Source organism: Phyllobates terribilis, unplaced genomic scaffold, assembly GCF_046119375.1.
Source record: "Phyllobates terribilis strain yellow unplaced genomic scaffold, ASM4611937v1 Scaffold_1__5_contigs__length_1240528914, whole genome shotgun sequence".
Classification (NCBI taxonomy): Eukaryota; Metazoa; Chordata; class Amphibia; order Anura; family Dendrobatidae; genus Phyllobates; species Phyllobates terribilis.
The window spans coordinates 1192012258-1192030859 of NW_027362761.1; the positions used below are offsets into that span (position 1 = coordinate 1192012258).

The following is an 18602-nucleotide window of genomic DNA, read 5'->3' on the forward strand; positions in this document are numbered from 1 at the left end:
GGGATTATGTCATATACAGAGGAGCGTGCTGGCACAATATGGGGATTATGTCATATACAGAGGAGCGTGCTGGCACGATATAGGGATCATGTAATATACAGAGGAGTGTGCTGGCACGATATAGGGACCATGTCATATACAGAGGAGCGTGCTGGCACGATATAGGGATTATATCATATACAGAGGAGCGTGCTGGCACGATATAGGGATTATGTATATACAGAGGAGAGTGCTGGCACGATATAGGGATTATGTCATATACAGAGGAGCGTGCTGGCACGATATTGGGATCATGTCATATACAGAGGAGAGTGCTGGCACAATATAGGGATTATGTCATATACAGAGGAGCGTGCTGGCACAATATAGGGATTATGTCATATACAGAGGAACGTGTTGGCACGATATAGGGATTATGTCATATACAGAGGAGCGTACTGGCACGATATAGGGATTATGTCATATACAGAGGAGCGTGCTGGCACGATATAGGGATTATGTCATATACAGAGGAGCGTGCTGGCACGATATAGGGATTATGTCATATACAGAGGAGCGTGCTGGCACGATATAGGGATTATGTCATATACAGAGGAGCGTGCTGGCACAATACAGGGATTATGTCATATACAGAGGAGCGTGCTTGCACGATATAGGGATTATGTCATATACAGAGGAGCGTGCTGGCATGATATAGAGATTATGTCATATAAAGAGGAACGTGCTGGCATGATATAGGGATTATGTCATATACAGAGGAGCGTGCTGGCGCGATATAGGGATTATGTCATATACAGAGGAACGTGCTGGCATGATATAGGGATTATGTCATATACAGAGGAGCATGCTGGCGCGATATAGGGATTATGTCATATACAGAGGAGCGTGCTGGCGCGATATAGGGATTATGTCATATACAGAGGTGCTTGCTGACATGATAAAGGGATTATGTCATATACAGAGGAGCATGCTGGCACGATATAGGGATTATGTCATATACAGAGGAGCGTGCTGATGCGATATAGGGATTAAGTCATATACAGAGGTGCTTGCTGGCATGATAAAGGGATTATGTCATATACAGAGGAGCGTGCTGGCACAATATAGGGATTATGTCATATACAGAGGAGAGTGCTGGCACGATATAGAGATTATGTCATATACAGAGGAACGTGCTGGCACAATATAGGGATTATGTCATATACAGAGGAGCGTGCTGGCACGATATAGGGATTATGTCATATACAGAGGAGCGTGCTGGCACGATATAGAGATTATGTCATATACAGAGGAGCGTGCTGGCACGATATAGGGATTATGTCATATACAGAGGAGCGTGCTGGCACGATATAGGGATTATGTCATATACAGAGGAGCGTGCTGGCACGATAAAGGGATTATGTCATATACAGAGGAGCGTGCTGGCATGATAAAGGGATTATGTCATATACAGAGGAGCGTGCTGGCACGATAAAGGGATTATGTCATATACAGATGAGCTTGCTGGCACGATATAGGGATTATGTCATATACAGAGGAGCGGGCTGGCACGATATAGGGATTATGTCATATACAGAGGAGCGTGCTGGCATGATATAGGGATTACGTCATATACAGAGAAGCGTGCCGGCACGATATAGGGATTATGTCATATACAGAGGAGAGTGCTGGCACGATATAGGGATTATGTCATATACAGAGGAGCGTGCTGGCACAATATAGGGATTATGTCATATACAGAGGAGCGTGCTGGCACGATATAGGGATTATGTCATATACAGAGGAGCGTGCTGGCACGATATAGGGATTATGTCATATACAGAGGAGCGTGCTGGCACGATATAGAGATTATGTCATATACAGAGGAACATACTGGCACAATATAGGGATTATGTCATATACAGAGGAGCGTACTGGCACGATATAGGGATTATGTCATATACAGAGGAGCATGCTGGCGCGATATAGGGATTATGTCATATACAGAGGAGCGTGCTGGCACGATAAAGGGATTATGTCATATACAGAGGAGCGTGCTGGCACAATACAGGGATTATGTCATATACAGAGGAGCGTGCTTGCACGATATAGGGATTATGTCATATACAGAGGAGCGTGCTGGCATGATATAGAGATTATGTCATATAAAGAGGAACGTGCTGGCATGATATAGGGATTATGTCATATACAGAGGAGCGTGCTGGCGCGATATAGGGATTATGTCATATACAGAGGAACGTGCTGGCATGATATAGGGATTATGTCATATACAGAGGAGCATGCTGGCGCGATATAGGGATTATGTCATATACAGAGGAGCGTGCTGGCGCGATATAGGGATTATGTCATATACAGAGGTGCTTGCTGACATGATAAAGGGATTATGTCATATACAGAGGAGCATGCTGGCACGATATAGGGATTATGTCATATACAGAGGAGCGTGCTGATGCGATATAGGGATTAAGTCATATACAGAGGTGCTTGCTGGCATGATAAAGGGATTATGTCATATACAGAGGAGCGTGCTGGCACAATATAGGGATTATGTCATATACAGAGGAGAGTGCTGGCACGATATAGAGATTATGTCATATACAGAGGAACGTGCTGGCACAATATAGGGATTATGTCATATACAGAGGAGCGTGCTGGCACGATATAGGGATTATGTCATATACAGAGGAGCGTGCTGGCACGATATAGAGATTATGTCATATACAGAGGAGCGTGCTGGCACGATATAGGGATTATGTCATATACAGAGGAGCGTGCTGGCACGATATAGGGATTATGTCATATACAGAGGAGCGTGCTGGCACGATAAAGGGATTATGTCATATACAGAGGAGCGTGCTGGCATGATAAAGGGATTATGTCATATACAGAGGAGCGTGCTGGCACGATAAAGGGATTATGTCATATACAGATGAGCTTGCTGGCACGATATAGGGATTATGTCATATACAGAGGAGCGGGCTGGCACGATATAGGGATTATGTCATATACAGAGGAGCGTGCTGGCATGATATAGGGATTACGTCATATACAGAGAAGCGTGCCGGCACGATATAGGGATTATGTCATATACAGAGGAGAGTGCTGGCACGATATAGGGATTATGTCATATACAGAGGAGCGTGCTGGCACAATATAGGGATTATGTCATATACAGAGGAGCGTGCTGGCACGATATAGGGATTATGTCATATACAGAGGAGCGTGCTGGCACGATATAGGGATTATGTCATATACAGAGGAGCGTGCTGGCACGATATAGAGATTATGTCATATACAGAGGAACATACTGGCACAATATAGGGATTATGTCATATACAGAGGAGCGTACTGGCACGATATAGGGATTATGTCATATACAGAGGAGCATGCTGGCGCGATATAGGGATTATGTCATATACAGAGGAGCGTGCTGGCACGATAAAGGGATTATGTCATATACAGAAGTGCGAGCTGGCACAATATAGGGATTATGTCATATACAGAGGAGCGTGCTGGCACGATAATGATTATGTCATATACAGAGGAGCGTGCTGGCACGATATAGGGATTATGTCATATACAGAGGAGCGTGCTGGCACGATAAAGGGATTATGTCATATACAGAGGAGCGTGCTGGCACGATATAGGGATTATGTCATATACAGAGGAGCGTGCTGGCACGATATAGGGATTATGTCATGTACAGAGGAGCGTGCTGGCATGATATAGGGATTATGTCATATACAGAGGAGTGTGCTGGCACGATATAGGGATTATGTCATGTACAGAGGAGCGTGCTGGCACAATATAGGGATTATGTCATGTACAGAGGAGCGTGCTGGCACGATAATGATTATGTCATATACAGAGGAGCGTGCTGGCACAATATAGGGATTATGTCATGTACAGAGGAGCGTGCTGGCACGATATAGGGATTATGTCATATACAGAGGCGCGTGCTGGCACAATATAGGGATTATGTCATATACAGAGGAGCGTGCTGGCACGATATAGGGATTATGTCATATACAGAGGAGCGTGCTGGCACGATATAGGGATTATGTCATATACAGAGGAGCGTGCTGGCACGATATAGGGATTATGTCATATACAGAGGTGCGTGCTGGCACGATAAAGGGATTATGTCATATACAGAGGAGCGTGCTGGCACGATATAGGGATTATGCCATATACAGAGGAGCGTGCTGGCACGATATAGGGATTATGTCATATACAGAGGAGCGTGCTGGCACGATATAGGGATTATGTCATATACAGAGGAGCGTGCTGGCACGATATAGGGATTATGTCATGTACAGAGGAGCGTGCTGGCACGATATAGGGATTATGTCATATACAGAGGAGCGTGCTGGTACGATATAGGGATTATGTCATATACAGAGGCGCGTGCTGGCACGATATAGGGATTATGTCATATACAGAGGAGCGTGCTGTCAAGATATAGGGATTATGTCATATACAGAGGAGCGTGCTGGCACGATATAGGGATTATGTCATATACAGAGGAGAGTGCTGACACGATATAGGGATTATGTCATATACAGAGGAGCGTGCTGGCACGATATAGGGATTATGTCATGTACAGAGGAGCGTGCTGGCACGATATAGGGATTATGTCATATACAGAGGAGCGTGCTGGCACGATATAGGGATTATGTCATATACAGAGGAGAGTGCTGGCACGATATAGGGATTATGTCATACAGAGGAGCGTGCTGGCACGATATAGGGATTATGTCATATACAGAGGAACGTGCTGGCACAATATAGGGATTATGTCATATACAGAGGAGCGTGCTGGCACGATATAGGGATTATGTCATATACAGAGGTGCGTGCTGGCACGATATAGGGATTATGTCATATACAGAGGAGCGTGCTGGCACGATATAGGGATTATGTCATATACAGAGGAGCGTGCTGGCACGATATAGGGATTATGTCATATACAGAGGAGCGTGCTGGCACGATATAGGGATTATGTCATATACAGAGGAGAGTGCTGGCACGATATAGGGATTATGTCATATACAGAGGAGCGTGCTGGCACGATATAGGGATTATGTCATATACAGAGGAGCGTGCTGGCACGATATAGGGATTATGTCATATACAGAGGAGCGTGCTGGCACGATATAGGGATTATGTCATATACAGAGGAGCGTGTTGGCACGATATAGGGATTATGTCATATACAGAGGAGCGTGCTGGCACGATATAGGGATTATGTCATATACAGAGAAGCGTGCTGGCACGATATAGGGATTATGTCATATACAGAGGAGCGTGCTGGCACGATATAGGGATTATGTCATATACAGAGGAGCGTGCTGGCACGATATAGGGATTATGTCATATACAGAGGAGCGTGCTGGCACGATATAGGGATTATGTCATGTACAGGGGAGCGTGCTGGCACGATATAGGGATTATGTCATGTACAGAGGAGCGTGCTGGCACGATATAGGGATTATGTCATGTACAGGGGAGCGTGCTGGCACAATATAGGGATTATGTCATATACAGAGGAGCGTGCTGGCACGATATAGGGATTATGTCATATACAGAGGAGCGTGCTGGCACGATATAGGGATTATGTCATATACAGAGAAGCGTGCTGGCACGATATAGGGATTATGTCATACAGAGGAGCGTGCTGGCACGATATAGGGATCATGTCATATACAGAGGAGCGTGCTGGCACGATATAGGGATTATGTCATATACAGAGGAGCGTGCTGGCACGATATAGGGATTATGTCATATACAGAGGAGCGTGCTGGCACGATATAGGGATTATGTCATATACAGAGGAGCGTGCTGGCACGATATAGGGATTATGTCATATACAGAGGTGCGTGCTGGCACGATAAAGGGATTATGTCATATACAGAGGAGCGTGCTGGCACGATATAGGGATTATGCCATATACAGAGGAGCGTGCTGGCACGATATAGGGATTATGTCATATACAGAGGAGCGTGCTGGCACGATATAGGGATTATGTCATATACAGAGGAGCGTGCTGGCACGATATAGGGATTATGTCATGTACAGAGGAGCGTGCTGGCACGATATAGGGATTATGTCATATACAGAGGAGCGTGCTGGTACGATATAGGGATTATGTCATATACAGAGGCGCGTGCTGGCACGATATAGGGATTATGTCATATACAGAGGAGCGTGCTGTCAAGATATAGGGATTATGTCATATACAGAGGAGCGTGCTGGCACGATATAGGGATTATGTCATATACAGAGGAGAGTGCTGACACGATATAGGGATTATGTCATATACAGAGGAGCGTGCTGGCACGATATAGGGATTATGTCATGTACAGAGGAGCGTGCTGGCACGATATAGGGATTATGTCATATACAGAGGAGCGTGCTGGCACGATATAGGGATTATGTCATATACAGAGGAGAGTGCTGGCACGATATAGGGATTATGTCATACAGAGGAGCGTGCTGGCACGATATAGGGATTATGTCATATACAGAGGAACGTGCTGGCACAATATAGGGATTATGTCATATACAGAGGAGCGTGCTGGCACGATATAGGGATTATGTCATATACAGAGGTGCGTGCTGGCACGATATAGGGATTATGTCATATACAGAGGAGCGTGCTGGCACGATATAGGGATTATGTCATATACAGAGGAGCGTGCTGGCACGATATAGGGATTATGTCATATACAGAGGAGCGTGCTGGCACGATATAGGGATTATGTCATATACAGAGGAGAGTGCTGGCACGATATAGGGATTATGTCATATACAGAGGAGCGTGCTGGCACGATATAGGGATTATGTCATATACAGAGGAGCGTGCTGGCACGATATAGGGATTATGTCATATACAGAGGAGCGTGCTGGCACGATATAGGGATTATGTCATATACAGAGGAGCGTGTTGGCACGATATAGGGATTATGTCATATACAGAGGAGCGTGCTGGCACGATATAGGGATTATGTCATATACAGAGAAGCGTGCTGGCACGATATAGGGATTATGTCATATACAGAGGAGCGTGCTGGCACGATATAGGGATTATGTCATATACAGAGGAGCGTGCTGGCACGATATAGGGATTATGTCATATACAGAGGAGCGTGCTGGCCCGATATAGGGATTATGTCATGTACAGGGGAGCGTGCTGGCACGATATAGGGATTATGTCATGTACAGAGGAGCGTGCTGGCTCGATATAGGGATTATGTCATGTACAGGGGAGCGTGCTGGCACAATATAGGGATTATGTCATATACAGAGGAGCGTGCTGGCACGATATAGGGATTATGTCATATACAGAGGAGCGTGCTGGCACGATATAGGGATTATGTCATATACAGAGAAGCGTGCTGGCACGATATAGGGATTATGTCATACAGAGGAGCGTGCTGGCACGATATAGGGATCATGTCATATACAGAGGAGCGTGCTGGCACGATATAGGGATCATGTCATATACAGAGGAGCGTGCTGGCACGATATAGGGATTATGTCATATACAGAGGAGCGTGCTGGCACGATATAGGGATTATGTCATATACAGAGGAGCATGCTGGCACGATATAGGGATTATGTCATAAACAGAGAAGCGTGCTGGCACGATATAGGGATTATGTCATATACAGAGGAGCGTGCTGGCACGATATAGGGATTATGTCATATACAGAGGAGCGTGCTGGCACGATATAGGGATCATGTAATATACAGAGGAGTGTGCTGGCACGATATAGGGACCATGTCATATACAGAGGAGCGTGCTGGCACGATATAGGGATTATATCATATACAGAGGAGCGTGCTGGCACGATATAGGGATTATGTATATACAGAGGAGAGTGCTGGCACAATACAGGGATTATGTCATATACAGAGGAGCGTGCTGGCACGATATAGGGATTATGTCATATACAGAGGAGCATGCTGGCACGATATAGGGATTATGTCATAAACAGAGAAGCGTGCTGGCACGATATAGGGATTATGTCATATACAGAGGAGCGTGCTGGCACGATATAGGGATTATGTCATATACAGAGGAGCGTGCTGGCATGATATAGGGATCATGTAATATACAGAGGAGTGTGCTGGCACGATATAGGGACCATGTCATATACAGAGGAGCGTGCTGGCATGATATAGGGATTATATCATATACAGAGGAGCGTGCTGGCACGATATAGGGATTATGTATATACAGAGGAGAGTGCTGGCACAATATAGGGATTATGTCATATACAGAGGAGCGTGCTGGCACGATATAGGGATTATGTCATATACAGAGGAGCGTGCTGGCACGATATAGGGATTATGTCATATACAGAGGAGCGTGCTGGCACGATAAAGGGATTATGTCATATACAGAAGTGCGAGCTGGCACAATATAGGGATTATGTCATATACAGAGGAGCGTGCTGGCACGATAATGATTATGTCATATACAGAGGAGCGTGCTGGCACGATATAGGGATTATGTCATATACAGAGGAGCGTGCTGGCACGATAAAGGGATTATGTCATGTACAGAGGAGCGTGCTGGCACGATATAGGGATTATGTCATATACAGAGGAGCGTGCTGGCACGATATAGGGATTATGTCATGTACAGAGGAGCGTGCTGGCATGATATAGGGATTATGTCATATACAGAGGAGTGTGCTGGCACGATATAGGGATTATGTCATGTACAGAGGAGCGTGCTGGCACAATATAGGGATTATGTCATGTACAGAGGAGCGTGCTGGCACGATAATGATTATGTCATATACAGAGGAGCGTGCTGGCACAATATAGGGATTATGTCATGTACAGAGGAGCGTGCTGGCACGATATAGGGATTATGTCATATACAGAGGCGCGTGCTGGCACAATATAGGGATTATGTCATATACAGAGGAGCGTGCTGGCACGATATAGGGATTATGTCATATACAGAGGAGCGTGCTGGCACGATATAGGGATTATGTCATATACAGAGGAGCGTGCTGGCACGATATAGGGATTATGTCATATACAGAGGTGCGTGCTGGCACGATAAAGGGATTATGTCATATACAGAGGAGCGTGCTGGCACGATATAGGGATTATGCCATATACAGAGGAGCGTGCTGGCACGATATAGGGATTATGTCATATACAGAGGAGCGTGCTGGCACGATATAGGGATTATGTCATATACAGAGGAGCGTGCTGGCACGATATAGGGATTATGTCATGTACAGAGGAGCGTGCTGGCACGATATAGGGATTATGTCATATACAGAGGAGCGTGCTGGTACGATATAGGGATTATGTCATATACAGAGGCGCGTGCTGGCACGATATAGGGATTATGTCATATACAGAGGAGCGTGCTGTCAAGATATAGGGATTATGTCATATACAGAGGAGCGTGCTGGCACGATATAGGGATTATGTCATATACAGAGGAGAGTGCTGACACGATATAGGGATTATGTCATATACAGAGGAGCGTGCTGGCACGATATAGGGATTATGTCATGTACAGAGGAGCGTGCTGGCACGATATAGGGATTATGTCATATACAGAGGAGCGTGCTGGCACGATATAGGGATTATGTCATATACAGAGGAGAGTGCTGGCACGATATAGGGATTATGTCATACAGAGGAGCGTGCTGGCACGATATAGGGATTATGTCATATACAGAGGAACGTGCTGGCACAATATAGGGATTATGTCATATACAGAGGAGCGTGCTGGCACGATATAGGGATTATGTCATATACAGAGGTGCGTGCTGGCACGATATAGGGATTATGTCATATACAGAGGAGCGTGCTGGCACGATATAGGGATTATGTCATATACAGAGGAGCGTGCTGGCACGATATAGGGATTATGTCATATACAGAGGAGCGTGCTGGCACGATATAGGGATTATGTCATATACAGAGGAGAGTGCTGGCACGATATAGGGATTATGGCATATACAGAGGAGCGTGCTGGCACGATATAGGGATTATGTCATATACAGAGGAGCGTGCTGGCACGATATAGGGATTATGTCATATACAGAGGAGCGTGCTGGCACGATATAGGGATTATGTCATATACAGAGGAGCGTGTTGGCACGATATAGGGATTATGTCATATACAGAGGAGCGTGCTGGCACGATATAGGGATTATGTCATATACAGAGAAGCGTGCTGGCACGATATAGGGATTATGTCATATACAGAGGAGCGTGCTGGCACGATATAGGGATTATGTCATATACAGAGGAGCGTGCTGGCACGATATAGGGATTATGTCATATACAGAGGAGCGTGCTGGCACGATATAGGGATTATGTCATGTACAGGGGAGCGTGCTGGCACGATATAGGGATTATGTCATGTACAGAGGAGCGTGCTGGCACGATATAGGGATTATGTCATGTACAGGGGAGCGTGCTGGCACAATATAGGGATTATGTCATATACAGAGGAGCGTGCTGGCACGATATAGGGATTATGTCATATACAGAGGAGCGTGCTGGCACGATATAGGGATTATGTCATATACAGAGAAGCGTGCTGGCACGATATAGGGATTATGTCATACAGAGGAGCGTGCTGGCACGATATAGGGATCATGTCATATACAGAGGAGCGTGCTGGCACGATATAGGGATCATGTCATATACAGAGGAGCGTGCTGGCACGATATAGGGATTATGTCATATACAGAGGAGCGTGCTGGCACGATATAGGGATTATGTCATATACAGAGGAGCATGCTGGCACGATATAGGGATTATGTCATAAACAGAGAAGCGTGCTGGCACGATATAGGGATTATGTCATATACAGAGGAGCGTGCTGGCACGATATAGGGATTATGTCATATACAGAGGAGCGTGCTGGCACGATATAGGGATTATGTATATACAGAGGAGAGTGCTGGCACAATACAGGGATTATGTCATATACAGAGGAGCGTGCTGGCACGATATAGGGATTATGTCATATACAGAGGAGCATGCTGGCACGATATAGGGATTATGTCATAAACAGAGAAGCGTGCTGGCACGATATAGGGATTATGTCATATACAGAGGAGCGTGCTGGCACGATATAGGGATTATGTCATATACAGAGGAGCGTGCTGGCACGATATAGGGATCATGTAATATACAGAGGAGTGTGCTGGCATGATATAGGGACCATGTCATATACAGAGGAGCGTGCTGGCACGATATAGGGATTATATCATATACAGAGGAGCGTGCTGGCACGATATAGGGATTATGTATATACAGAGGAGAGTGCTGGCACAATATAGGGATTATGTCATATACAGAGGAGCGTGCTGGCACGATATAGGGATTATGTCATATACAGAGGAGCGTGCTGGCACGATATAGGGATTATGTCATATACAGAGGAGCGTGGTGGCACAATACAGGGATTATGTCATATACAGAGGAGCGTGCTGGCACGATATAGGGATTATGTCATATAAAGAGGAACGTGCTGGCACGATATAGGGATTATGTCATATACAAAGGAGCGTGCTGGCACGATATAGAGATTATGTCATATAAAGAGGAACGTGCTGGCACGATATAGGGATTATGTCATATACAGAGGAGCGTGCTGGCACGATATAGGGATTATGTCATATACAGAGGAGCGTGCTGGCACGATATAGGGATTATGTCATATAAAGAGGAGCGTGCTGGCACGATATAGGGATTATGTCATATACAGAGGAGCGTGCTGGCACGATATAGGGATTATGTCATATACAGAGGAGCGTGCTGGCACGATATAGGGATTATGTCATATACAGAGGAGCGTGCTGGCACGATATAGGGATTATGTCATATACAGAGGAGCGTGCTGGCACGATATAGGGATTATGTCATATACAGAGGAGCGTGCTGGCACGATATAGGGATTATGTCATATACAGAGGAGCGTGCTGGCACGATATAGGGATTATGTCATATACAGAGGAGCGTGCTGGCACGATATAGGGATTATGTCATATACAGAGGAGCGTGCTGGCACGATATAGGGATTATGTCATATACAGAGGAGCGTGCTGGCACGATATAGGGATTATGTCATATACAGAGGAGCGTGCTGGCACGATATAGGGATTATGTCATATACAGAGGAGCGTGCTGGCACGATATAGGGATTATGTCATATACAGAGGAGCGTGCTGGCACGATATAGGGATTATGTCATATACAGAGGTGCGTGCTGGCACGATATAGGGATTATGTCATATACAGAGGAGCGTGCTGGCACGATATAGGGATTATGTCATATACAGAGGAGCGTGCTGGCACGATATAGGGATTATGTCATATACAGAGGAGCGTGCTGGCACGATATAGGGATTATGTCATATACAGAGGAGCGTGCTGGCACGATATAGGGATTATGTCATATACAGAGGAGCGTGCTGGCACGATATAGGGATTATGTCATATACAGAGGAGCGTGCTGGCACGATATAGGGATTATGTCATATACAGAGGAGCGTGCTGGCACGATATAGGGATTATGTCATATACAGAGGAGCGTGCTGGCACGATATAGGGATTATGTCATATACAGAGGAGCGTGCTGGCACGATATAGGGATTATGTCATATACAGAGGAGCGTGCTGGCACGATATAGGGATTATGTCATATACAGAGGAGCGTGCTGGCACGATATAGGGATTATGTCATATACAGAGGAGCGTGCTGGCACGATATAGGGATTATGTCATATACAGAGAAGCGTGCTGGCACGATATAGGGATTATGTCATATACAGAGCAGCGTGCTGGCACGATACAGGGATTATGTCATATACAGAGGAGCGTGCTGGCACGATATAGGGATTATGTCATGTACAGAGGAGCGTGCTGGCACGATATAGGGATCATGTCATATACAGAGGAGAGTGCTGGCACAATATAGGGATTATGTCATATACAGAGGAGCGTGCTGGCACAATATAGGGATTATGTCATATACAGAGGAACGTGTTGGCATGATATAGGGATTATGTCATATACAGAGGAGCGTACTGGCAATATATAGGGATTATGTCATATACAGAGGAGCGTGCTGGCACGATATAGGGATTATGTCATATACAGAGGAGCGTGCTGGCACGATATAGGGATTATGTCATATACAGAGGAGCGTGCTGGCACGATATAGGGATTATGTCATATACAGAGGAGCGTGCTGGCACAATACAGGGATTATGTCATATACAGAGGAGCGTGCTTGCACGATATAGGGATTATGTCATATACAGAGGAGCGTGCTGGCACGATAAAGGGATTATGTCATATACAGAGGAGCGTGCTGGCACGATATAGGGATTATGCCATATACAGAGGAGCGTGCTGGCACGATATAGGGATTATGTCATATACAGAGGAGCGTGCTGGCACGATATAGGGATTATGTCATATACAGAGGAGCGTGCTGGCACGATATAGGGATTATGTCATATACAGAGGTGCGTGCTGGCACGATATAGGGTTTATGTCATATACAGAGGTGCTTGCTGGCACGATATAAGGATTATGTCATATACAGAGGCGCGTGCTGACACGATATAGGGATTATGTCATATACAGAGCTGCGTGCTGGCACGATATAGGGATTATGTCATATACAGAGGTGCGTGCTGGCACGATATAGGGATTATGTCATATACAGAGGAGCGTGCTGGCACGATATAGGGATTATGTCATATACAGAGGCGCGTGCTGGCACGATATAGGGATTATGTCATATACAGAGGAGCGTGCTGGCACGATATAGGGATTATGTCATATACAGAGGAGCGTGCAGGCACGATATAGAGATTATGTCATATACAGAGGAGAGTGCTGGCACGATATAGGGATTATGTCATATACAGAGGAGCGTGCTGGCACGATATAGGGATTATGTCATGTACAGAGGAGCGTGCTGGCACGATATAGGGATTATGTCATACAGAGGAGCGTGCTGGCACGATATAGGGATTATGTCATATACAGAGGAGCGTGCTGGCACGATATAGGGATTATGTCATATACAGAGGAGCGTGCTGGCACGATATAGGGATTATGTCATATACAGAGGAGCGTGCTGGCACAATACAGGGATTATATCATATACAGAGGAGCGTGCTTGCACGATATAGGGATTATGTCATATACAGAGGAGCGTGCTGGCATGATATAGAGATTATGTCATATAAAGAGGAACGTGCTGGCATGATATAGGGATTATGTCATATACAGAGGAGCGTGCTGGCGCGATATAGGGATTATGTCATATACAGAGGAACGTGCTGGCATGATATAGGGATTATGTCATATACAGAGGAGCGTGCTGGCGCGATATAGGGATTATGTCATATACAGAGGAGCGTGCTGGCGCGATATAGGGATTATGTCATATACAGAGGTGCTTGCTGACATGATAAAGGGATTATGTCATATACAGAGGAGCGTGCTGGCACGATATAGGGATTATGTCATATACAGAGGAGCGTGCTGGCGCGATATAGGGATTATGTCATATACAGAGGTGCTTGCTGGCATGATAAAGGGATTATGTCATATACAGAGGAGCGTGCTGGCACAATATAGGGATTATGTCATATACAGAGGAGAGTGCTGGCACGATATAGAGATTATGTCATATACAGAGGAACGTGCTGGCACAATATAGGGATTATGTCATATACAGAGGAGCGTGCTGGCACGATATAGGGATTATGTCATATACAGAGGAGCGTGCTGGCACGATATAGAGATTATGTCATATACAGAGGAGCGTGCTGGCATGATATAGGGATTTTGTCATATACAGAGGAGCGTGCTGGCACGATATAGGGATTATGTCATATACAGAGGTGCGTGCTGGCACGATATAGGGTTTATGTCATATACAGAGGTGCTTGCTGGCACGATATAAGGATTATGTCATATACAGAGGCGCGTGCTGGCACGATATAGGGATTATGTCATATACAGAGGTGCGTGCTGGCACGATATAGGGATTATGTCATATACAGAGGTGCGTGCTGGCACGATATAGGGATTATGTCATATACAGAGGAGCGTGCTGGCACGATATAGGGATTATGTCATATACAGAGGCGCGTGCTGGCACGATATAGGGATTATGTCATATACAGAGGAGCGTGCTGGCACGATATAGGGATTATGTCATATACAGAGGAGCGTGCTGGCACGATATAGGGATTATGTCACATACAGAGGAACGTGCTGGCACGATATAGGGATTATGTCACATACAGAGGAGAGTGCTGGCACGATATAGGGATTATATCATATACAGAGGAGCGTGCTGGCACGATATAGGGATTATGTCATGTACAGAGGAGCGTGCTGGCACGATATAGGGATTATGTCATGTACAGAGGAGCGTGCTGGCACGATATAGGGATTATGTCATATACAGAGGAGCGTGCTGGCACGATATAGGGATTATGTCATATACAGAGGAGAGTGCTGGCACGATATAGGGATTATGTCATATACAGAGGAGCGTGCTGGCACGATATAGGGATTATGTCATATACAGAGGAACGTGCTGGCACGATATAGGGATTATGTCATATACAGAGGAGCGTGCTGGCACGATATAGGGATTATGTCATATACAGAGGTGCGTGCTGGCACGATATAGGGATTATGTCATATACAGAGGAGCGTGCTGGCACGATATAGGGATTATGTCATATACAGAGGAGCGTGCTGGCACGATATAGGGATTATGTCATATACAGAGGAGTGTGCTGGCACGATATAGGGATTATGTCATATACAGAGGAGCGTGCTGGCACGATATAGGGATTATGTCATATACAGAGGAGCGTGCTGGCACGATATAGGGATTATGTCATATACAGAGGAGCGTGCTGGCACGATATAGGGATTATGTCATATACAGAGGAGCGTGCTGGCACGATATAGGGATTATGTCATATACAGAGGAGCGTGCTGGCACGATATAGGGATTATGTCATATACAGAGGAGCGTGCTGGCACGATATAGGGATTATGTCATATACAGAGGAGCGTGCTGGCACGATATAGGGATTATGTCATATACAGAGGAGCGTGCTGGCACGATATAGGGATTATGTCATATACAGAGGAGCGTGCTGGCACGATATAGGGATTATGTCATATACAGAGGAGCGTGCTGGCACGATATAGGGATTATGTCATATACAGAGGAGCGTGCTGGCACGATATAGGGATTATGTCATATACAGAGGAGCGTGCTGGCACGATATAGGGATTATGTCATATACAGAGGAGCGTGCTGGCACGATATAGGGATTATGTCATATACAGAGGAGCATGCTGGCACGATATAGGGATTATGTCATATACAGAGGAGCGTGCTGGCACAATATAGGGATTATGTCATATACAGAGGAGCGTGCTGGCACGATATAGGGATTATGTCATATACAGAGGAGCGTGCTGGCACAATATAGGGATTATGTCAGATACAGAGGAGCGTGCTGGCACGATATAGGGATTATGTCATATACAGAGGAGCGTGCTGGCACGATATAGGGATTATGTCATATACAGAGGAGCGTGCTGGCACGATATAGGGATTATGTCATATACAGAGGAGCGTGCTGGCACGATATAGGGATTATGTCATATACAGAGGAGCGTGCTGGCACGATATAGGGATTATGTCATATACAGAGGAGCGTGCTGGCACGATATAGGGATCATGTCATATACAGAGGAGAGTGCTGGCACAATATAGGGATTATGTCATATACAGAGGAGCGTGCTGGCACAATATAGGGATTATGTCATATACAGAGGAACGTGTTGGCATGATATAGGGATTATGTCATATACAGAGGAGCGTACTGGCAATATATAGGGATTATGTCATATACAGAGGAGCGTGCTGGCACGATATAGGGATTATGTCATATACAGAGGAGCGTGCTGGCACGATATAGGGATTATGTCATATACAGAGGAGCGTCCTGGCACGATATAGGGATTATGTCATATACAGAGGAGCGTGCTGGCACAATACAGGGATTATGTCATATACAGTGGAGCGTGCTTGCACGATATAGGGATTATGTCATATACAGAGGAGCGTGCTGGCATGATATAGAGATTATGTCATATAAAGAGGAACGTGCTGGCATGATATAGGGATTATGTCATATACAGAGGAGCGTGCTGGCACGATATAGGGATTATGTCATATACAGAGGCGCGTGCTGGCACGATATAGGGATTATGTCATATACAGAGGAGCGTGCTGGCACGATATAGGGATTATGTCATATACAGAGGAGCGTGCTGGCACGATATAAGGATTATGTCATATACAGAGGAGCGTGCTGGCACGATATAGGGATTATGTCATATACAGAGGAGAGTGCTGGCACGATATAGGGATTATATCATATACAGAGGAGCGTGCTGGCACGATATAGGGATTATGTCATGTACAGAGGAGCGTGCTGGCACGATATAGGGATTATGTCATGTACAGAGGAGCGTGCTGGCACGATATAGGGATTATGTCATATACAGAGGAGCGTGCTGGCACGATATAGGGATTATGTCATATACAGAGGAGAGTGCTGGCACGATATAGGGATTATGTCATATACAGAGGAGCGTGCTGGCACGATATAGGGATTATGTCATATACAGAGGAACGTGCTGGCACGATATAGGGATTATGTCATATACAGAGGAGCGTGCTGGCACGATATAGGGATTATGTCATATACAGAGGTGCGTGCTGGCACGATATAGGGATTATGTCATATACAGAGGAGCGTGCTGGCACGATATAGGGATTATGTCATATACAGAGGAGCGTGCTGGCACGATATAGGGATTATGTCATATACAGAGGAGCGTGCTGGCACGATATAGGGATTATGTCATATACAGAGGAGCGTGCTGGCACGATATAGGGATTATGTCATATACAGAGGAGCGTGCTGGCACGATATAGGGATTATGTCATATACAGAGGAGCGTGCTGGCACAATATAGGGATTATGTCATATACAGAGGAGCGTGCTGGCACGATATAGGGATTATGTCATATACAGAGGAGCGTGCTGGCACGATATAGGGATTATGTCATATACAGAGGAGCGTGCTGGCACGATATAGGGATTATGTCATATACAGAGGAGCGTGCTGGCACGATATAGGGATTATGTCATATACAGAGGAGCGTGCTGGCACGATATAGGGATCATGTCATATACAGAGGAGAGTGCTGGCACAATATAGGGATTATGTCATATACAGAGGAGCGTGCTGGCACAATATAGGGATTATGTCATATACAGAGGAACGTGTTGGCATGATATAGGGATTATGTCATATACAGAGGAGCGTACTGGCAATATATAGGGATTATGTCATATACAGAGGAGCGTGCTGGCACGATATAGGGATTATGTCATATACAGAGGAGCGTGCTGGCACGATATAGGGATTATGTCATATACAGAGGAGCGTGCTGGCACGATATAGAGATTATGTCATAT

General features: G+C 45.5%; 1 protein-coding gene across 3 annotated transcripts in view; it reads right to left on the minus strand.

Moving 5' to 3' along the window:
* The window catches only part of LZTS3 (leucine zipper tumor suppressor family member 3), a 215099-nt gene that overhangs the window by 116893 nt on the left and 79604 nt on the right, over positions 1–18602 (minus strand). The gene's annotated exons all lie outside the window — the stretch shown is intronic.